The following is a 22,925-nucleotide window of genomic DNA, read 5'->3' on the forward strand; positions in this document are numbered from 1 at the left end:
GGACATGTGCCAGTAAAGAAAATAACTTTGCTTGTAGTCCTTCACTCGATGCTTTCGAGAAATGACAGGTCAGACTCTGACCGCTTTACACCCAGAACAGGGCTTCCTTGGGCCTTCTGCAGGTTTCAGCGCTGGGCCGGTGTAGGCCACCAATGAAGGCATGGCCATAGCATGGTGGTAACTCCCCCAAGATGCCAGGGGTCCGCTAAGGATGCTTGAAAGAGGACATGCATGAACACTCTCTCCTATGCTCCTGTTACCACTGAAATCCTGGGTTCTTTCCCCCAGAGGACCCCAGGATTGTGACCAAGTATAGTAAGAATTGTGGCATCTGGCCACAGGAGATTATGAAATGTTGTGGACCCCACCACTTCTACTCAGTTTTGGTGCTGTTGCCCCAGTCTCAGCCCTCAGCGCAAAATCTTGGCCCATCACTCTTCATGGCACGATCCCTATAACAGCCTCTCAATTTCGGTTCTGTGGCACCAACCACAGCTGCAGGAAGTTTTTTGTTTTAATGACTTTCCAATGCACTGCTTATGGCACAATTGTAATTTCCCCCTAAGCACTGCCCAGTGCCCAGCATGGCAGATGTGCCGCATCTGCCTGAAAGGAATGCTGCGAAAACTCCATCATGCTAGCACCATGCATATCTTTTAGGAAAGTCTAAAGAATGCCGACGAGTGCAGTGTTAAATCCCGCGACCAAAGTCCCTAGCCCAACTTAACAGCTTAGATGTCAGCTGTGTCCCCTCTTACTGTTCCTAAGTCAGACTTCAGCATCTAAATATGTGTATTTGTGTACTAAGAGGCATGCACCGCTCAAGCATGAACAAGGCCCCGAGTTTCCTCTCCCCCTTTGTAGCAAGTAGTCATGCTTCATTGTTTAAGGATGGTGAAAAGCGATATTTCATATAGTTGTTGACTCACCCTAGCGGCAGCAACTGCTTGTCAATGCAAAAGTGTTTTAGGATAAGCAACCAAACTGCTGTGACTTGTAGACACAGACTTGCACTCTGTTTCCACTCCGTTATCGTTTGTGTTCGTTTCAGTGCCTCTGAAGCCTTGTGTCTGGGCAAAACCAAAATTCTCTCAAAACGACCAGTGACTCAAGTGGATAAGGGACTTTAAGAAGGGCATCTGGGGGAATAGCCAAGATAGACCCAGCACTGTCAGATGTAGCACTGTCTAACTAGGGCACCCAGACAAACCAAAACATGTTTAAAAAAAGAAATGGACAGGTGTACAGGGGAAAGACAGTCCACCCGGAGCAACTGGGGCAAAAGCCAGAAAGACTGAAAGCTGCAAAGGGGAAGAGGGTGCCATGCAGTTGTATCAAGAGGACGAGACCAGAAATGGTCTGTTTAAGACCTTTTGAGTACTTCAGTTGGGGGGCGTGCAGAAGGCAAACTCACCCAACACATTAATCTAGCAAAGGAAACCACGAGAAAAGTTAAACCCTGCCGGATAACTGTAGCAGAGCATCGGGGACAGTCCCAACAAAGACTCAAAAGAACCCCGGGTAGCGTCTGTCCGAGCCACACAAACTATTCTCATGATTGAGAGCCTGAACAGATTATTTATTAATTTTTTAAAACCATATTTTATTGACGTTTTCCAATACAAAACCAGAAACACATTTACTCCCCTTTGTACATACACTTCTCCCCTCTTCCCACTGCTTCCTCCCATCCTATTCCACCACCCCTCATCCCTATGACCTCTGTTCTCCCTTTGCCTTGTCTCACCCATCTTCTTCCCATTTACCCCATATCTTTTGGTACTTCCGTATCGCCCCCTATTCCCATATGTAATCGCCTCCATTGCCGCTATATGCATCAACTTATCTTCTCCTCTGTTCCCTTTAAATTACCCTCTTACATTAGGAAGAAGGACCTTGGGATCCCTCAAAGTGTAACCCATCAGCCTTGAGAGCATTGCCCTTTGTTCTCAGTATTCCCTGACCTTCGGGCATTTCCATAGGAGGTGGAAGAAAGTGCCCACTTCCCACCCACATTTTAGACCTAGATCATCCGTCGCTCTACCTACTTTGTATACTCTCTCCCCTGAACAGACTTTTGGATTGCTGCAGCTAGGCCTACATTTTAAGATCAGTGGTACCTGGTCTAGATTTTTGACTTGTTATAGCCATGCTTACACTTGAGGGAATAGGATAAAACTAAGATTGCTTAAAGTTCAGGTGTTACACATTCCTAAAACTCTCGATTACACCGATGTCTTCTAACCAAATTGGAATCCACAGTAGATTTAGTTTTAACTCTAAATAACAGTGTGTAGTATTAATGTAGTTTGGTTACAGGACAGTATTGAGCTGCCTGGGATTTAAAGAGGATGGGCTTCTTGTAGTCACTTTTGCACCTATTTTATAGCGGGCAAAAACTTGCAGGGCAAGCATTGCTAATTTCGGAAACTGGGTTTAGAATGGGTGTGGTGCGATACGTCCTTTAAGAGCAACATAACCAACCACAGTAATGCCAGCCACTGGCCTTCTCTTCCCTCTAGGAACCCTGCTTTGGGTATAAGGTTTGCCGCATTGTGAGGGATGCTGTAATGAAGCTGCTGGTTGACAAGGTTCCTGCCCAAACAGTGCAACAGAGCACAAGTAACTGTGTTAAGTAAAGGCATTTTTAATGTGAATTCTTTCAAAACCAATCAGTGTTTAGTATGCATCAGAAAGAATAGTGCAGCAGAAGCGGACATGCTCCTTACTACTGGAGGAAGAGTTGTGTCCTAGTAGAATTGATGTATGTTTGTTGCCCGAGGTCACGCATTGCTGGGGAGATTTATTCTAATGATGCTGGTTAAGGTCATAGGGCCTCATCAGGAGTTGGGCGTAGCAGGGAAATGCGGTCGGTGACGCTATTACTGCCACCTATACTGCTCCGCCCAATACCGAGTATGGTCGTACCTGGACGCATTCACCTCCAGCTTTTAAATGGAGGTGAAAGCGCCAGCGGTATGGGCATTTTCGGCGCGATTACTGCTGCCGATATTTGCGCCACCTATCCCCATTACCAATCCCCAATGGAAATATGGATTTACTGCTCCTCTTCCCCCCCCCCCCCCGATTTCGCCAAACGTTAATTGCGTTGGGTGGTATCCCGGCACAATTAGTGCCGGGATACCGTCCAAATCCTGATGAGACCCTATAGTCCACAGGATTTGATTTTGGAGGATGTGGCCTATTGACAGGCAAGTAAACTACTTGCAGAGAAGTTGCCAAGTAGAGAAATATGTCTTAGAGTGTGGTGTGGACATGTAGCCTGGCATAGTTGTGGGGGAGACTAGTTGTGGAGATGTGGCTTTGTTTAGGGAGATGACATGACATGTGACCTGGTTTCGGAAGCGTGGCTTAAAGTGCCTATGTGATGTGTCCCTGTGCCAAAGATGTGGTCTAGTGATGAGACATCAGCCTGTTGAAGAGTCGTATGCTCCATTAATGGATCAGATTTGCTCTCATCTGCAGTTGGTTGCCTGCTTTAGCATCAAGAGGTGGCAGTACTAATCTCCACTTCGCCACTTGACCAAAATCTGACCAAATTCCTCTCTCTCTGCCTCATTTCCTTAGAATTTGCAGCACTAACAAATAAAAGGGCATCAATATTAAGCATTCTACAAAAGTAGGGCATTAACACAAAGCCAACACTTGCATCTTGATTTGGGATATCATTGACATTTTGTTGTAGGAACTTTCGAGGTGTTGACAGCATTGAGCTGGCTGCATCCATTCATCACAAAATGCACTAATGGCGCAAACTCAAAACATAATACCTCTGTAAGCGCTCCATTGCTTCTCGAAGCTAGGTCCGCTCCATACATACCATAATAATGTAGATTGATCGTAGTTTGAGCTTTGTGCTTGTAGATCTGATAATGGACCTCCTTCCTCATGAATGTTGGTTAACCTCCTGTTGTGTGTGACACACTGGCATTAGGTGTATCTGTTGCCACTTCCTTCGTTTCCATCTTTGTGCGGACTCACATAAGTGATGCAGTGACTTCTGGTCACTCTGAAAACAGGGTTACATTCTTGGGCTTACATTTGAGGAAGTCGAGCATTCTTAGTGTTTTGGTATTGGGGACATTTCGGTGACACGCAATCGATTACAAATTCAATGATGCACTGCTTTGCAGAGGGAGAACCTAAAATGAGATGCATGACCCTATGACATGGAGTCATGTGGTCCTCCATCATCCAGGCAAAGCTAACTAAATGAAAAGAAACCAAGAAGGCATGTGAGATGAACACTGATATGCCATGTTACAAATGTTCCAAGGAGTTGACGTCCATTTCTTCCTGCCCATCTGCATTATCATGTTCTCTAATTGCCAAGTGCCAATCCTTGCCACCAGCATGCTTTGGTACAGCTGACACCATTCTAATATGCTGTAAAGTCCATCATAGCTGCTAGAGGCATTGTGTAGCAAGCACCCCCGCGTTGGGGGGCCTACAGTGTCAGTAACAGCCCGCCAGGCCGAACCTAGGTAGGCCTAAGCAAAGCAATTTGCATCCCTGCTCCCACTATGCGGTGCAAATAGCATTCATTTGGGGGGGGGGGGGGGTTGTCGGCAGTGTGGCTCCACACATATTGTGTGAGCCCAATCTGTCAAAAGAAAAAAGAAAGATGGCCACTACCATAGTAATTAGAAAAGGGACTATGTCCCTTTTCTATGCCAGGCGCCCAGAAATCCTGTGGCAGCAGGTAAGTTGGGGGGTGAGGGCAAGAGAAGTGTGGGTGTGACATGGAGTGTGAGGGCTGGATGGGGAAAGGGGTTCTGGGGGGCACCCCAAAAAATATGGCGGTACTCGATGAAGGGGCACAGGTGTCTGGTGAAACGCGAGTGGACACTGACAATTCCCTCCCGCATTTCCAGCCACCTGATTGGAGCAAATATATGGGAAAGCTGGGACCATTTGTGTGTCGTGTTGGAAGGTAGGACGCCTTGCATAATAAAACTCCTGATTGGTCCCAAAGACATTGTTCCAAAACTAGACTCCCATGTGTCAGATTGTCGGGACATAGTAAAAGAGGGGAGTCTGTGCTGCTAGCAGCAGTACTACCTGGAAATGTAACAGATATCCAGTGCTCTGTTTTGTACTTTGTCCTAGTTCAGTATTTTATTGCAAATCTTGATTTATTGAGCAACATTTTCAAAATGCATACAAAAAAATGTACTTTTTGCACACTTCTCAAGGTATAGAATCCACCTGCCCAGTGGTCATTTGGGAAGCAGTTGGTTTACACTTGGGTAGTATCGGGCTGGGGAGGGGCTAAATCCAGCTATCCTCTGAGATATCCTAGCACTGCTCCACCTGCATCTGTCATAAGCAGAGGAGGCTGAACGCTGTACCTTTGTGTAAATTCAAAATGCCAATTTCTGCTCAGGAAATTACATAGAGTTCTATAAAAATCAAAGCCAGGCAGTTTTTTCTTCCTGGTAATTTTCCACAATCATCTTCCTAAAGAACATTGTAACGAGGCTTCTGTAAAAATTGATGCTCTTGGTCAGGATAAAACGCAGATGAATTGCCCCTAACATTGGTGGTTACCTGAGAATGATCTAAAGCCACCCACTACCACCCAGAGTATGTATTATGAATACTCAGTGGTACTGGCACTAAAATACGAGTCTGGATTACAGATCCAGATTGTGCGTGGGTTTTACGTGTGACATTTCCCTGGGAAATTGCCATCGCTAACAGCCCAGAGGAAGCGGTGGGGCGAAACATGTGAGTTTTTTTTGGCACGTTGAGCTGGAAACACCCGGCTGACTTGCCATCAAACCTTCTTAAATTCTGTCCAATTAAATGAAATTGTAATCTTGATGAAGATGGTTTTACTCATGAGAAACGACAATGTGCGCCAGTTGCTACATGTTGGATTGCAAGACCTGTTGAGTATGTTCTGGAGATTGTATGTGGGCTGCACAATCTGTACATCTTTGCTCTGTTTTACCCTGTGCCACTGTTCGGCAATGCTCTTTCATAGCAACAAAATACCCCTGTTCTGGAATTATTGGAAATGTGTCTGTTTGCGTTGGTGTCACTTGATCTATTGCAATGTACGACGACGATGTTAATCCGAGATGCTCACGGTACCTACAAAGGCTTGCTTTACTGTACGGCAAGCCTGGAACCTCTGGATACAAATGTCTGAGCTCTGAGCAAGCACTTCAGACTTCTGCGTTTCCAGACTGCTGATGTACAGCAGTATTTTTGAAGGATAGCTTAATTTTAATAATTCACAAGAGATGATTTATCTCGTTATTCTTGTATGTGCTTAGGATATATGTAGGATGTGGAAATTTGAGACGGATATGTAACATTTGAAGAAATGCAATGTACATATATATGTCAATATTTAATTGATTTTTTAATTAACCAAAATGTTTTTGTAATCCAGATATTTACATATTAAGAATTAAAAAAGCACCTGTTTTACTTGTCCCTGTTTCTGCGTGCGAATGTTTATTTGTTGTTTTCTTGCCTTCCCACTGTTTTGCCTGACATTTCGTGTTACTGGAATGTACTGCAGCAATGTTTATAAGCACTGTGAGGATCTGTCTGCTTCAAACACAGCTGAATGCTTCACTTTTTATCTAGCGCTTTATACCACACCAAGGCCGTTTCAAAGCGCTACAAGAAGAGGGATGTGATGGAATGGGAGAGATGAACAAATGGAATTTAGTTTGAAATCATAGAGGGCACAGTACATTTCAAATGTGATAAAAAAGAAATGAGGCAAAGAAGAAACGCTGTTGCTCATTCCCATATAAGTGGGGGGGGGGGGGCTAGTTATCATACGTAATGTACCACACCTCAAGGCAATAGAAGCTCTTTTTTATTAAATGGGTTGTACCTGGCCTCTTGAGATAAATTCACTGGCTTGGCAGTAGAACATGTTTTCTCTTCTGCTAAACAGTAGTAAACTGCGTGAAAAGTAACGCTGTTGGGGGATAATAATAACCTAGTACTGTTTCCGGACCACTGATCACTTTTCTCACCCTTGGATCATTAAAACTCATTCTTAAAAAAATAGGCAGAGCCATTGTGTTGTATTCTGCACTTTCTCGTTTCTAGCTCACGTGACTTTGAATTCTTGTAATGTACTTGTGTTATTTTCGTTTAATAAATGTAGAACTGAAAGTACCAAAGTGGAAAGCGATATAATCTTAAAAGTTAGGGCTGGCTGGAGAAATTCCACTTAACGGGAAACTTTTCACATGGCTCAAAGGTATAGTTGCCCTCTTGTTTTATTCTCGGACACACGATTAGGAGGGGGAAACCCCTACAGGGAGTAGGGATTTACCTAGCAAAACTATAAGAAGGCCTCCTGGTGTGGCTTAAATAAACAGTGTCGGGGTGGGATAAAGAAAGTGTCTGGATTCTTCCCGTCTTGGGGATGCTGGTCTTCCCCAGGATTTCAAAGTATAACACGGTCTCTGGGATATAGTGCCCTGCCTCTTTTTGGCTCAAACGTCGCTGTCTCAGGGATGTATTTACAAACCGGTTCTTTGCCACAGGGGATCGTCACAGTGGGATAGCGCCCTGGCAGATATCACCACAGTGTGATGAAGGACCATGGCAACACACACCTATCAGGATGCGTGGGAATAGCTCCTATAAGGTCAAAGGGTGTTTTCTCACCAAAACAGGATAGTTTTCTCCTAAGAGCAATCTAGCAAACATTGTCAGGATGGGGCAGCTCAGAATGTCTCGAGGGCCTAACTCTGGAAATAGTAGAAAGATTACAATTTGGATGCCCGTGCAAAATAATACTTCAATTGAATCATGATTTGAGAGACATATGAAATTTAAATTTTCAAAGGATTTATTTATGTGAGAAATTAACGAAAATGGGTCCATCTGCTAAAATATATCTGAATGTGTACTGATATACAATTAATCTATGTGTAGATGTCCATGTAAGTATTAATTCTTGCTCAATTATTCTAATGGTCCTTATTCGCTTGACCACGCCTAATCTTTTTCAAAATGTTCTTCCAATCGTATTTCGATTTAGGAAATGTACGTTTAGCTGGTGTGAACAGGTTTTCATCCATGCAAACTTGGGTCATCTAATATCCCAAATTGTCCTTGCTTTAAAACAAATCAGATGTCTACAAATTCACCTTTTCCTCAGAACACACTCTTTCCACTTTATCATCACTTTGTTTTGTGCAGATTTACTTCATATGTATTTTATATATCCATTATATGCAGGCTTTCCTCTAAATCAGATTTCATAGAGGTTTCTTATATATACAAATTCTCTTTCCTAATACATTTTTATATATATATATATATATATATATATATATATATATATATATATATATATATATATATATATATATATATTCTATTAATTATTTCTAATGTGCCACATATCCAAACGTCTCGGAGCACTCATGAGAAACTCACAGAACACAAACAAAAAATGTATGTATATAATCCCCTTTCCTCCAGTTATCCTCCTTTTATGCAGACTTTCAATTAAATCAGATTTTATATAGATGTCTTGTTTGACAAATTCTCCTTTTTCTCCAGCATGGGGTCTGGCATGGATTCACATGCTCATGAATATTCCCCGTCGTCAGGCTGGGAATCCTCGGTAAAAAAAAAATCAGTATCAGTTTCGTTTCTGATCTGTCTTTCTTAGTAGTAACCAATCACTGGTCTCTGGGTCATACTGCCCCCAGCAAATGACTTCCCTCTCCCTAAGCCCCGCCTCTGGCAGCCATCTTCAGATTTTTATCACAATGTTCAAGTGTTGGGAGTCCTTGTGCATTAGCTCTCGAGCTTTGCTGCGTTTTCATGCTTTTTTCAAAGAGACTTTCTCATTTTTCGGTTAAACAGAGCCTCAAGCGCCACCGTTTCTCCATCCGATCAACGGGGACCCGTTTCGGATTTTCTACGCCCCTCAAGGGTGAAGTTTTTGTCGAGTTAGGCTTCTTGGAGGAGTCCAGAAGTTTGAGGCCTACCCGCACATGGCCCAGGAGAAAGGAAGCTCGACGCCCGGAAAGCTGTTCAGGGTTGTTCCTGGATGCCAGCTACAGAATGTGTTCAAGGAGGACGAGCATTCGAAATGCCTCTACTGCCTTCATGAGGACAAAACGCACGTGGAGAAGGACTGTGCATTTTGCGGGAACATGTCGGAGCGGACCATGAAGGATCGACATCTTCGTCTCTCCAACTGGCTGGAAGGAAAGAGCCCGTCAGGTGAGAAGAAGTCTGAGCGGTCTTCTAAGTACTGTGAGGGCGCCCCGGCGCGGGGGGCCCAACAGAAGGCAAAGCACCGCGAGTGCGTGGGCACCGGGAGCGCCGAACGGTCAGGCTCCTTGGCTGCCAGGCAGGGCGCATCCTCTCCGGCGCCATCAACCACGAGCCAATGCTCTGGCTCGGGGAAGAGGAAAGCCGAGAACCCGGCGAAGCTTCTGGAGAGGCCCCGGTCGGGCTCGAAGGATCCAGCCGAGGGTGAGCGAGGCAGTGACCCTCCCCACAAGGTGAAGGCCACAGACCCACAGAAGGTGGTGAAGGCCTTGATTCACCCAGCTAAGGCCTCTAGCGAGGAAGTCGCGGCGGCCCTGACGTAGCCTGTGGAGGCTACATCAGTGGAGGTGATCTCGGGGCCCAGAGTTTCCTGATACCGCAGAGGGAAGCCTCTTTCAGGCCCATCGAGAAGACCCCCGTGAAGACCCTGGCAGAAAAAGAAGGGGGGGGGGGCTTTGGCCATCGTGGATACAGACACAGCGTCCAAGAAGGAGCTGGTTGAAGTCTTGGAGGGCCTCGATGAGGGTGTTAAAGAGGCTCGGTCCCACGGGAAGGATCCCAACGAAGAGGACGACTAGAGTGGCGGCGGCGCCGCCGAGGTTCCAAGTCAACCGTCGCTTCCAGAGCTGCAGGACAACTCGGTGGCCATTTTGTTGGCAATACAATCCTTATGTACGGAGATAAGGACGAGATTGCCCCTACCACCGACAGAGGAGCCGGACCAGGCCCGACGGAGGAGCCAGAACCAGGCCCGTCGGGAAGTCCCCCAAGCAAGAGGAGACGGACCCATCCAGCCCCGCCTTTTCAGCCCTCTCGGCCTGCTGAACGTTTGCCTCTGTCCCCCGTTCCTGGGGATGACACGGGAACGGACACGGCCACGACGGGCACGGATGACGACGGCAGTGACGACGGGACGGATCTCCCATCGCCTCCAACTCGGGCCTCCCCGCCCGACGAGATTGGGTCCTTCCACACTACGATTGCCAGGGCATCTGAGCTTTTCCAGCTCTGCCCCGAAGAGAAGGAGGAGGGGTTCCTTTACCAACGGCGCGAGGCCAAGAGGAAGACAGTCCTCGCCTTGCCTCTGCTGGATGACATCTGGGACGAGGGGCTTGCCCTTCTCAAGAACCCGTCTACGACGCCTGCTAAGAGGGATTGATACGAGAAGAAGTACCGGGTCCCCTGTGCCTTAGGGCGCAACCGACCCCTGACTCGGTCGTCTCAGCGGTGGCCAAGAAGAAAGCGAGGGGGCATCGGCCTCAATGTCAACTTCCCCGCCGGATGGCGAAGGAAAGAAGCTGGAAGCGATGGGACAACAAGTTATCTCGTCGGCAGCAACAGCGATTAAGGTGGCCAACGCCCTTGTGATCATGGCCCGCTACGACAGGGAATTGTGGTACAAGATCGCCCCCCCTTTTGGACTTCCTACCGGACGACAAGAGGGCGGAGGCCCTGGAGATCTTGCAGGAAGGTGAGGTGGCGTCGGACCACGCCATAACAGTGGCAACGGACATTGCCGACACCGGTTTCCGCCAGCTAGGCAACAGCGTTTGCCTTAGACGGCGAGGGTGGCTCAAGGCGACGGATTTCCGCCACAATGTACAAACCAAGGTGTTGGACATGCCCTTCGACGGGAACAACCTGTTTGGGAAAACAGTGGATGAGTTCCTTCAAGCCATCAAGGCGGACAGGGAGACTGCTCGGACCCTAGGAGTTCTCCAGCAACGACGGCCGTCCTTTCATAACTTCGGAGGCAAGTAAGGGGCCTCCAAGGGATTCGGCGTGGCTCCTCTACGTACTGCCAGGCGGCCTGCTCTTCATCGCAAGAAGCCTATAGGGGACGAGGCAAGTCGGGTGCATCCCGCCGTCGTCACCAGGGAGGCCAAGGCGGCAAGACGTCCTCCAAGCAAGACTAAAGCGACCGTGGCTTCTGGCCCCCACCGAAGCACCCCGGTAGGAAGCCGGCTGGCGAAGTCCATCTCCACCGACCGTTCGGTGCTGGACACCCTGGCCCAGGGGCACGCCCTTGAGTTTCTGAAAAAGTGCCCCCGCATTCCTCCCGTGGCCAGGAAGGAAAACCACGTCCCTCAACTACTACTGGAGGTAAGGGCGATGCTCAAGAAAGGTGCTCGTCCCGAAGAGGCTCTGGGGCTCCGGAGTATACTCAAGGTACTTCCTCGTGAAAAAGAAGACAGGAGGATGGCGGCCCATCCTGGACCTGCGACGACTGAACAAGTACATCAAGGCACAGAAGTTCTGGATGGCCACCCTCCAGCACGTGCTGGGACAGCTGGAGGAGGGCGATTTCCTTTCGTCGTTGGATTTGGAGGATGCATACTTCCATACCCCCATTCTAAAAGGACACGGAAAGTTCCTCAGGTTCGTGGTCCAAGGACGGCACTACCAGTTCAAGGCCCTCCCGTTCGGATTGAAGTCGGCACCCAGGGTTTTCACCAAGTGCCTCACACCAGTGGCGGCTCGGCTGCGCCTGCAGGGGATCCACGTCTACCCCTACCTGGATGATTGGCTCAGCCGTGCAGGGACAAGGAAGCTTGCCGTAGAACACACAGCAAAGACCGTCCAGCTGCTCACGGACCTGGGGTTCTCCATCGACTTCCCGAAATCCCACCTGGTCCCCTCGCAAGTCGCACTGTTTCTGGGAGCCAAGCTCCACACAGTGGCGCGTCTGGCCTCGCCGTTGGAGGAAAGGACAAAGGCCCTCCTGGGCAAGGTGCAGCGTCTGCTGGCCACGGACATGGCCAGGGTGAGGTCCATCAAGTCCCTCCTCGGGATGATGTCCTCTTGCATATATCTCGTGCGCCTGTGCAGGCTTCGGATGTGCCCTCTACAGGAGTTCCTCGACGCCCGCTGGATCCAAGCGACAGGCAGCTTTGAGGACTGGATCCCTCTCAACGAGACCTTCCGACGAGCGATCCGGTGGTGGGGCACCCACGCTCTTCTGGTGGCAGGGACAGACATTCAGACCCCGGCCCACCAGGTAACGGTGATGACAGATGCCTCCCTGGAGGGGTGGGAAGCGCACACCGGAGAGGTTCACGCGAGAGGCCTCTGGCTCCCAGAGGAGAAGTCACTCCACATCAACATCCTGGAGCTCCGTGCAGTGTTCTGGGCCTTCAGGTCCTTTCTCCCGTCCCTCAAGGGCAAGGTGGTGAGGATCTTCACCGACAACACCACCACGATGTTCTACATTCGGAAGCAGGGCGGAACTTGATCCCCTGCCCTATCCAAGGAAGCCCAGGATCTGTGGCATTGGGCCGTTACCATCCCCCACTCACTCAGCAGAGAGCTGAGCTCGTGCCACGAGTGGGAAGGATCAAGTGGATCGACTCTTTCAGTGATGGGGCAAACCCCAGATCGACCTGTTCGCGACAAACTCCAAATGCCAGAGGTTCGCCAGCAGGTTTCCCCAGCCGAGGAGCATGGGCGATGCCTTCTCGTTCCCCTGGGACGGCCTGTTCCTATATGCGTTCCCTCCGTTGTCGTTGCTGCTCCGACTCATCAACCAGCTCAAGAGATCCCGGTGCACGATGATCCTCGTTACACCGGCGTGGCCGAGGCAGATCTGGTTCCCGGACCTTCTGGACTTGTCAGCGTCCCCACCGGTCAAGCTGCTGACAGACGCAGATCTTCTTTCCAGAGAAGGAGGCGCCATCCTTCATCATGACCCAGAGTCACTGAACTTGCAGGCCTGGCTCCTGCAGCACTAGAGTTTGGAGGGTACGATATCCCGGCTGACTGCAGAGAGGTTCTTGCAAAGGCCAGGGCGTCCTCAACTCTTAAGTGCTACGGACATAAGTGGAAGAGGTTCTCTGTCTGGTGCCGTGCACAGAAGATCAACCCTCTACGGATTACGGCACCTCAAGTGCTACCATACCTACTGTCGCTGGCCAAGGCTGGACCAGCTCACGCCTCCATCAAGATACATTAGGCAGCAATCTCCCGATACACCAGAACTACAGGACGGCCGTCCTTGTGGTCTCATCGGCTGGTGAAGGAATTTATGAAAGTACTGTTCCGTTTGTTCCCGCCGGTGAAGGCTCCAGCCCCGGTGTGGGAGCTCAACGTGGTGCTGACCAGGCTCATGGGGCCGCCATTCGAGCCTTTGCATTCGGCTCCTTTGAAGTTCCTGTCATGGAAGACAGCATTCCTGGTGGCCATCGCCTTCGCACGACGCGTGGGAGAGATTCAGGTCCTATCTGGCAAGCCCCCATACTTGACTTTTCACGATACGAGAGTGGTGCTGAGGACGCACCCCTCCTTCATGCCCAAGGTGCCGTTGGACTTCCATCTTAACGAGCCCTTGGTGTTACCAGTTTTCTTCCCGTCGCCTTCGTCGCCGGCCGAGAGGACTTTGCACTCGATGGATGTAGCTAGAGCGCTTAAGTTCTACGTGGACCGAACGAAGAGTTTTCGGAAGACATCACAGCTGTTTGTGAACTTTGGACCTGTGAACCAGGGGAAGGCTCTCTCGAAGGCTTCCATTTCCAGATGGCTCTCCGGCTGCATCATGCACTGTCACCGGTTGGCAAACCGACCGTTGCCTGGCTGTCCGAGAGCCCATTCGACCAGAGCAATGGCTGCTACTACGGCGTTCTTATCTGGTATGCTCCAGCTGGACATCTGCAGGGCTGCTACGTGGAGGTCGACGCACACCTTCACGAGATTCTACTGCGTCGACCAGGATTCCAGGGAGGAGTCCAGAGTCGGCCAAGCAGTGCTGCGCAACCTGTTCGCCTGAAGGTGGGCCTGGTGGGGAGGTAAGAGTTGCTTAATGTTGAGTTTATGTAATGCTTAATGTTGAGCCTTTTGCCACCTCCCGCCACTCACTGCCTTCACCACCACAAACACTGCAACAAACGCGCACTCCTGCTCTGTGTGACTTCCGCCATCCAGGTTCAGCCCCTGCACTCACTTTGTGCGGCGTGAAGCAGTGCTCGGCCTCCACGTTTTTTTCTATGCAGCCTCTTTTTCCAGTGACCAATCTATCATATCACAATGTCCTGAGCACATAGCGCTTAACACGCTTATTTGTCCACCCTTACTTTAGGGATATATTGCTCCCAACTCGCTTCTTGGTCCCTCAGTGATGATGCCCAGCATTCTCCTTGCTAATCTCCTACCAACAAATAATCCCTGTTCCCTGCTTCGTGGTACTTGTCAGGCTGTTGCGTTGCTACCCTCATCCACAGATCACCCTCCTGGGCAACCTTCTACTCCTCGCTCTGGTGTTTGAGTGATCTCTGTCTGCCAAGTATTTGGCTGAGAAGAGAATAAAAAGAGAAAGTAGTGTCTGGCATATAGCCCTCTGCATGCTTCCTGTTTATCTTTTCTTGTCCAAGACCGTGTTTGACTCTTGCCTTAGGGCTGCATCTCCCCTCCCCCGGCCTTCAGGTCAGTAGTTAGATCTTTGCCACTATCTGCAGTGCCACTATCTGCATTGTACTTATTTATTATAGTGGATTTCTCTGGCACCCTCTGTGAACACAGTCATTTTGTGGTGCCACAAGCGGGGGTAACTGATCTCCACAACCTTGACACATTCAAATTAATTGAGGGCATGGGGTTGGGGGGAAAGGTAAGTGCAAAGGCACACGCAGGTTTGCACAATAAACCAAAATTGCACAACAGGGAGTAGTGGGGTATACAGAATTAGCTCCCTCGAAAAATACATCAAGGTAAATGCAAGGCTACATACTGGATCATGCATGGTATCACAACACATTGAAAACCCAGTTCTTTGGACATAGACAGGCGTGCACAAAAACATGGCTTCCACAGCAGAAGTAGCCCTGAATGAACATTTGTGCAAGACGGGTGGAGGCGGGGTAGGAGGGATGGAAGTCCTAGGGAAGGGTGAAACCAACAGACGGGACCCTGAGGAAGAGCATGCCAAAGGGATTGACCTGGGCAGGCCCAGGGAGGGAGAGGTGGAAAGTAGTCCCACAGTAAATAAATAATTAGAACAAAATGTCAATAAACAGTCCTTATTATTTTCCTGACATTGTGGTAGCTTACTTCTCTCAGGACGGCCGGAAGAATGTTAGAGACAAACCCCTGGCAGATCTGATGATCCTGCCTCCTTGATTTCTTTTCTTGGAAAGCCCAGGAACAAGAGACCTGTATGAGAACACATTCAGAGACATGGGCAGACAGTATGTGGACACCATGGGTGTTGGTGGGATCCTGGGCATCACCCACAATCCCGTTGGATGAGACAGAGGGCTCTGAAGGAGTTCTGGGTCTCACCTGAGAGCCAGTGAAGGGATTTCAGAACAGGGGCGATGTGGTCATGAGGTCTGACACAGAGCAAGCCTAGCTGCCTTGTTCTGCATGACCTGAACAAGGTGAAGTAAGGCCCGGAAAAAGCTATTACAGTAGTCCAGCCTCGAGAGAACCAAGGCTCTGGTTACTTCCACCTTGTAAGACAAATTAAGGAACGGCCGAATGCAGTTGAAGAGGTGCCATTGGAAATCAGAGCTCTTAAGTAGCTTGGGAATTAGGAAAGAAAAGGAGAATGAATTGTTGAAAAGAACACCCAGGTTCCAAGCAGAGGGAACCATAGTATGGGTGAGGCCCAAAGAGGAGGGTCGGGGAAATGGCAAGGAAGGAGGAATAGAACAGCCCATGTAGATGATTTCAAGCCCTAGCCGGTGAGACACAGATTATTTTCGAGCATCAGAGACCGGTCGCATTCTGGCTGGTGGCTGCTAACTTGTTGGTATCGTGTCTGAAAGCAATTTGAGTGTCACCAACAAAAGACTGAAATGAGCAAGGACATGGGGAGATGAGATCAGTAATGGGTGTCAGGTAGGCTTGAAAGAGACCGGGATAGTGGATGGAACCTTGGGGAACTTCACAGATGGATAGAATATGACGAAATCCTGCCAAGGGGACATTCCTCAGATGGTCAAGAAGAGAAGAATGGTTGATGGTGTCCTAGTCAGAAGCTAGCTCAAGCGCTACTAGGACAGCAGGCCATTTATTTTTATCATACCGAGGAGGGCTGACTCTACTCCCCACATAGGCCGGCACCCAGACTTGCCATGCAGCAAGCAATGAGTTTCATTGAAAGCCAGGAGTTGTCAAATTGCCTTATTTTCCAGTACTTTTCCAGTTAAAGGTATGACAGAAACGGGTTGGTAATGTTTGTCAAAGGGATGTTTATGAAGTGGCAGAATGCGGTCCCTTATCTCTTTGGGCAAGACACCATAGATGGAAGAGTCGTTACACTGGGCAGCCAATGAGGGTGTCAGCGTTGCTATGGTGCTGGCTGGACAAGAGAAAACATATTCTGCAAAAGTCTTTTTTTTTCTTCACTGTGGTCATGTCAGTAGGAGAGACTGGCTTCTTTCTAATTGGTTACTCCTTACTTTCCCCTTCACTTCAAGTGGTAATTTGTTATGCATCCTTCCTAGGTAGTTGTTTCCACCTCTTGCTTGTTCTCTAAAAACAACTACCTACTCAGCTTAGGCTCCTTATTCTCTCTCTGTTGGTGGTTGTACCAGGTTGGTGCATGTACAGCGGCTTGCAAGGGCACAGAGTAATTTGCCATTTTTAAGTCGAGCAGAATTGGAGTTGTGGCTACCTGCTGGACCTTACCTGATTTGCATATGATCTTTCCCCTTTTGTAATGGCTTGCCAGGCAAAGAAGGATGGTCGGGAGGGTTACCCAGATCATTGCAGGGGTTAAGATTTATTCAAAACCTTCCAGCCATCTCCTCTTTGTTTTTGCTTTGTCACCCCGAGTGGGATGGGTATACATACCCAGACGTGTGTTCTGTGCATGCTGGGCCTGGAGACCCAAGCTACTCCTTACTGATGAGGCCCAAACATGTTTGGGGATGCTGGGGGGTCTTGTGCAGAAGGGATGTGACCTAGTAGTTCGGACTGGCCTGCCCCTTTTGGGGTGGGACCAGGCCCGATTTGCATATGGTCTTTCCCCTTCTGTAATGGCTTGGCAGGTGAAACACGATGGTCAGGAGGGTTGCCCAGAGCAATGGCAGAGGTAAAGATTCATTCAAAACCTTAAAGCCACGCTTCTTTTGTTTTGCTGCCGGCATTCCTGGTCTCCAGAGCCACTCTTCATAACCAAAGTAGGGATTTTATAAATGACTTTGTCACAACACAAGAGGCATAGTGTATGTCCCACTACTTCCTGCCCAGAGTTAGTGTTCCAATTCACGTTCATCGTCCAGGTTCCAGTCTCTCTTTAAGGGATGTCTTACACCCTTGACCCACTCTTTATCTTTCTTCTCAATAAGGGATAAGGTGACCTTGCCGCTGATTAGTTCAACTAAGCCTTCTGAGGCCCTTGCCACGCTATCATTTACCTCGCTCCTTTCTCTCTTTAAGGGTTCTAGTGCTCTTCTGACTCCGTAGGGTATGGTGTCCTTCACAACGGGTCGACGATGGGTACAGTGGTTTAAGAGGTGCAGGTCTTAAGGCCTTTTCCCCAGGTTTCTCTGCATCTACCCAACCAGCGGCCCCTTCTGGGCCCCACCCCTCCATGGTGTTCTTGGTGACCACTTGCTCCTGCAGCTGCTATTCTGGCTTCTTTGGTCAGTCACGGGGTGCTTGGGCTCACTGCTGCTCCTCTAATCCCTCTGCTGCTCTCCTCCTCGCGTCTGCCTTCATCGCTCTTTACAGCTCAATTCCCTGTTCAACTTTCATTCTCTTTTTGTGATTGGCCCCTCATGGTATTTTCTTGTATTTTACCTCTGGATTGGCTACGGGACCCAATGATTCCTCCACCCCTGGTCCACGCTGTCCGACCTCTTCAAATGTCCATTTCTGATTCAGGCACAAGTCTCCCCTTCTATTGATCTTCATGTTGATCACTTGCCAGCTCCTCTCTAACTGCGCTGACCCCATGGTGCCCGCACCTTCCCTTGTCGCCATTTCCACAGCGCTTAAGCGCCCAGGTAAGGCCTTGCTTCCCGTACGCCATTTGTCCAGGTCACGGGCAGTAGCCGGCATTGCAAATCGGTCCCTGGTCGCTGACCCCTACTCTGATATTGCAGGGGCCCCTTTAAGACACGGAAATTATTTATTAATTCTTGCGGAGCTTTTGCAGCTTGTCTCCACTCTGTTTCCTCTCTTTACTGCTTCCAACTCCAAGGAGATGGAGTTTCTGGAGCAAGTTGTTCTAGCAGAGGTAGGACAGGTTCTTCTGGATTCCGGTCTAGACACAGACCCTTTGTTACATGGCGTCTCTGGAGCATCCCCCGTGTACAGGCAACATGGTGGGGGCGGCCCCAGCTCTGTCACCCTGGCAGGTCAGCTGCAGAGGCCACTCTGGGTCAAGTGAAAAAGATGTGTTACGACTTCATCACATTGAAACTTCAACTGTAAAGAGGTTGATACACCCTAAAAGAGCCAACGATAAATTCACCCGCTTTTAGTCATTTTTTGACACCGGCACACAGCCTGCTGTTATGCATGAGATTAAGTCTACAGTTTACCAGAGCTACGTTTTTCTTATCTCAAAAAAGCAGTTCTGGAAATGGAATTAACAGATAACACCCTATTTCTATTCACTTGTGTGTTCATGCGCACAGCTAAATATGGATCTGCCCATTGTGCATAGAGTGGTGTTTTGGCATTGAAATGCAGAAGTGCAGATAACAAACTGGCTCAAAACAAACCGTAGTATGATGGTGATAAATAGATATGCAGGATAAGTACCATACAGGCTATTCAGCACACCCTACTCGCCCAAAACACGTGCTGGAGACGCGTTTCTAACCGGCTAAAATCCAGCATTCTCTATGCGTGGGCATTCAGAGAAGTGAAACCTCCTCACAAAAAAGCTTGTGTTGGCGAATCCACAGTATTTGTGGGGATGGTGGTTGCATGTGGTGTTGGTACCACATCCCAGATTCATGCATGGAAGCACTTGGAGATTCGACAGTCCCTGCAGCTGGTGTCCCACGTTGCATGCCAAGCGCAGTGTAAGCTACATTGCTGCCTGGGACTGCACACACTTTGTTTGCACCTCTAAGCCCCTAACATGCCCTCTCCTAAAAAACAGGTGGACATGTCAAAATGGCATGCACAGTGCTGAGCGGTCACTGCAAATGTGTACTACTACCTACCCGGTGAGTGCAAGTGGCTAAACTGTAGCCATCCCCCACTTTTTTGTGGGGGCGGGAGGGGCCAATGCATTTGCAAGTGTCCGGAATGTGCATGAAACTATGATGATGGGGCTGGCTGCGGCTCCTTTGCACTCACAGCCAGCCCCATCATCATAGTTTCATGCACAAATGCATTGGCCCCTCCCGCCCCCACAAAACCCCTCTGAGAAGTGGGGAACTTGTGCAAGATATAATTTGACCTTCTTATTCTACATGGGGGGAATGGCCGCATAGGGAGTAACAATGATTCCAGTATAAACTATTGGGAATAATAGGTATTCAGGAGACTTGCACTAATTTCATCCACACTGCTCTTCTTCTATGTTTCGAGCACAGATATATTAAGTCCTGTGTGCTAAAATAAGTATCCTTGAGTTATAATGGTAGTGTCTCGTATTAGTACACAGTGGGTGTGGGGTCCTCCCAGCCAATCGGAATGCTTAGAATGGGAGTTTTACCACGTGGCAAAACCCCTTCTCCGAGCCACCTCGGAAGCGGGAGGCTGCCATCTTCACTGCCGGGAATTGTGTAAGTGCGGCCTGTGTCCCCTTTCCCCTTCTTCCACCCACCCCCTCCCTACTTACCTTGCACTCCTTTGTCCTGCTGGCACAGCTCTGTCGTGGCAATGGCCGCAATGGAAAGGGAGACGGGACTGTGTAGTTCCCTTCTCTCTGATCCATGGTGGCCATCTTGCATTGTTTATTTTTTCAAGTTGTGAAACGGCAAACATGGCATTTCTCAACTTGAAAAAAACCATTAGCATCCTGGTGTAACGGTCCTTACAAACGTTCTCCCCCCCCCTCCCACAGCTGTCCAGCTTCCGCAATCTTGTCCACTTGTCCTGCTGCCTGCTCACCGTTAGCACCATCACCGAGTAAGCCCACTGGTGTAACAGGCGCCCTGCAGCCCCCACGGTGCGGTGCAGGGGGCCCGTCAGCACATGTCCTGAGAGGGGCACCCATTTAAGAAAAAGAAAAAAAATTAAAATAAACATTTATTTTTCTCAACAAAAAAAGTTTTGTTTTGAATTCACTGTGCATTAATAAAGAAATTATTTCTTTAAAAGAAATCATTTCTTTATGAAGGCAGAGTGACTACAAAAAAACGTTTTTTGAAGTCTGTGGGCCCCTTCCAATCCATGACAATGAAGACCCTAGGCTGGAGGGCTCCATGTCACGTCATGGGGTGGGGAAGTGGGCAACCCTATGACTTCAAAAATAAATGGTTTATTTTTGAAGTCACTCTGCCTTCATAAAGAAATTATTTCTGTTATGGTTTGGTCCTTAACTGAATAATTTCTTAATGAAGTTAGATGACATCAAAAAGAAACAATGGGGCTCATTCTGACCATACCGGCCCAGAAACAATGGGGCTGGTAATCTTACCGGCACCGTTGTTTCCGGACTGGCATATTACAGGTCTACCTGCTACGGCCGCTGTGCCAGTCAGTTCTGACCCTGCCGGGCACAGCGGCCACGGTAGGCAGACCCGTCATGCAAGTACCGGCAACGTTAAAAACGGTGCCGGTGCTTCCGTGTCCCCAATCCCATGGAGTCCTATGGGACTCCACGAGAATGGAGATTACCAAAATTACCGGCGCCTGACTTCCTGGCCGCAGGTTTTGGAAGAGCCCGGTGGCACCGGGAAGTCGGGCACTGGTAATTCTTTACGGGTCTGGCGGCAACCCGCCAGTAGCACTGGCACGGTTACCGCCGGAGCTGTAATGAGACCCAATTTCTTTTGAAGTAATAGGGCCCCCATCAACCCCATGACGTATGTGAGTGTATGGTGAAAGGGTGCACGCTTAAATGTATAGGTGGCTGCCTATGTGAGTGTATGGTGAAAGGGTGCCCATAAATGTATGGGTCGCTGTATGTGCGTGTACGTTGAAAGCGTGCACACCTAAATGTATGGGTGGCTGCCTGGGTGTGCCTGTATGGTGAAGGGGTGCACACTTAAATGTATGGATGGCTAAGTGTACATCTGGTGAATAGTGTGTGTGCTTGTGTACAGGGGCACAACAAAACCTACATTTCGGGGGTCTAACCCTTCAAATGTTGGGAGAGGCGCTAATTTCACATGTGGTAGGGAGGGGCAAACATATTTGTGTGGAGTCATCTAACTTCTTTACGCATTTTAATGAGACTATTCTAGTGCAGCTTCAATGTTACAAGCCGTTAAGTCTCCTATTCCCTCTCTAACCTTAATGCTTGTCTATGTCCAGGCTAAGCCGGCATGATGTGCAGTATTAGTGGCTAGATAGGCATTTTGGTGCAGCGAGCCTAGTCATTCCTCAGTTTGGTATGACTTTCTTTTAATTGGGAATTTCTGATAAAGCAGTCCTGCTAAGTGTAATTACCTGGCTAGATTGGCATTTGGGTGCTGCCCGTCTAGCCATTTCTTACTGCAGCATTGTATATTTTTCTGGGCATCTGTGATGAAATGATAAGTCATTTATAACGCGCCTGTACACAAGTGTTTCTATGCGCGACAAGACAAGTGAGGGAAGATAGAGGGAGGACCAGACAAACGATCTCACTAGGCCTTGTGTCATTGCAAGAACGAGAGGTGCAAGAGGAAAGGGAGGCGGGAAGTGTAAGGGAGAGGGGAGGGGAAAACGGGGCTGCAGTCCTCTTGAGTAAGTGCAGCCAGGGCAGCATGGCTATGGGTAGGGCAAGGAGAACAAGGGGCTGCAGGGTTACAGTTACAGCCCCTAAGTGCATGGTAGGCACGGAGACAGTGCAAGGGAGACCGATCAACAAAGAGCCTGGACTCAGAGGGACTCCTGAGGATATCCAAGCAACTGGTCGGTACAGCAGCCAGGTAGGTCAGCAGGGGAGGGAGAGAAAGAAAGCAGAGGAGAAAAGGAATGTTTCGGTGCTTCCGAAACTTCAGATGATCCGGTTCAAGTTTGAAGGGGCAGCGAGGCCATTCCAGAGGGAAGCACCAGCAGAGGAGAGCGATCTACCCCCCACTCTCTGCCTGGAGAAGCATCTAACCCCTAGAGAGTTGGAGGTAGCTGAGCGAAGGGCTCGAGAAGGAAGGTATTTTGGAAGAGAGTGTTGGATGTAGTGCGGGCCCCGGCCCCAGAAAGCTTTGTGGACAATGCGAAGGGTCTTGAACTTGATCCTTGCAGCCACCGGGAGCCAGTGGAGAGATATGATCCCTGGGCTTGAGGCCAAGGATAAGTCTTGTAGTCCTATTCTGGATTAGTTGCAGATGACGGAGAGTAGAGGAAGGCAGAATGAGGAAGAGGCTGTTGCAGTAGTCCAGCCTAGAGAGAACCAGGGCTCTGGAGACAGTGAGCTTCTGGTGGAAAGTGAGAAACGGAAGAGTCCCTTTTGAGGAGGAGGATCTGGTAGTGGAACTTCTTGGTGAGATCTGAGATGTGAGAGAAAATGAGAGTGGCATAGAAGATGACACCAAGGTTTTTTTTGCCTCGCAGGAAGGTGAAGGAAGAGGGCCCAAGGCGACGGC

The sequence above is a fragment of the Ambystoma mexicanum genome, chromosome 1p (assembly GCF_040938575.1).
Source record: "Ambystoma mexicanum isolate Mex_15411 chromosome 1p, UKY_AmexF1_1, whole genome shotgun sequence".
Lineage (NCBI taxonomy): Eukaryota > Metazoa > Chordata > Amphibia > Caudata > Ambystomatidae > Ambystoma > Ambystoma mexicanum.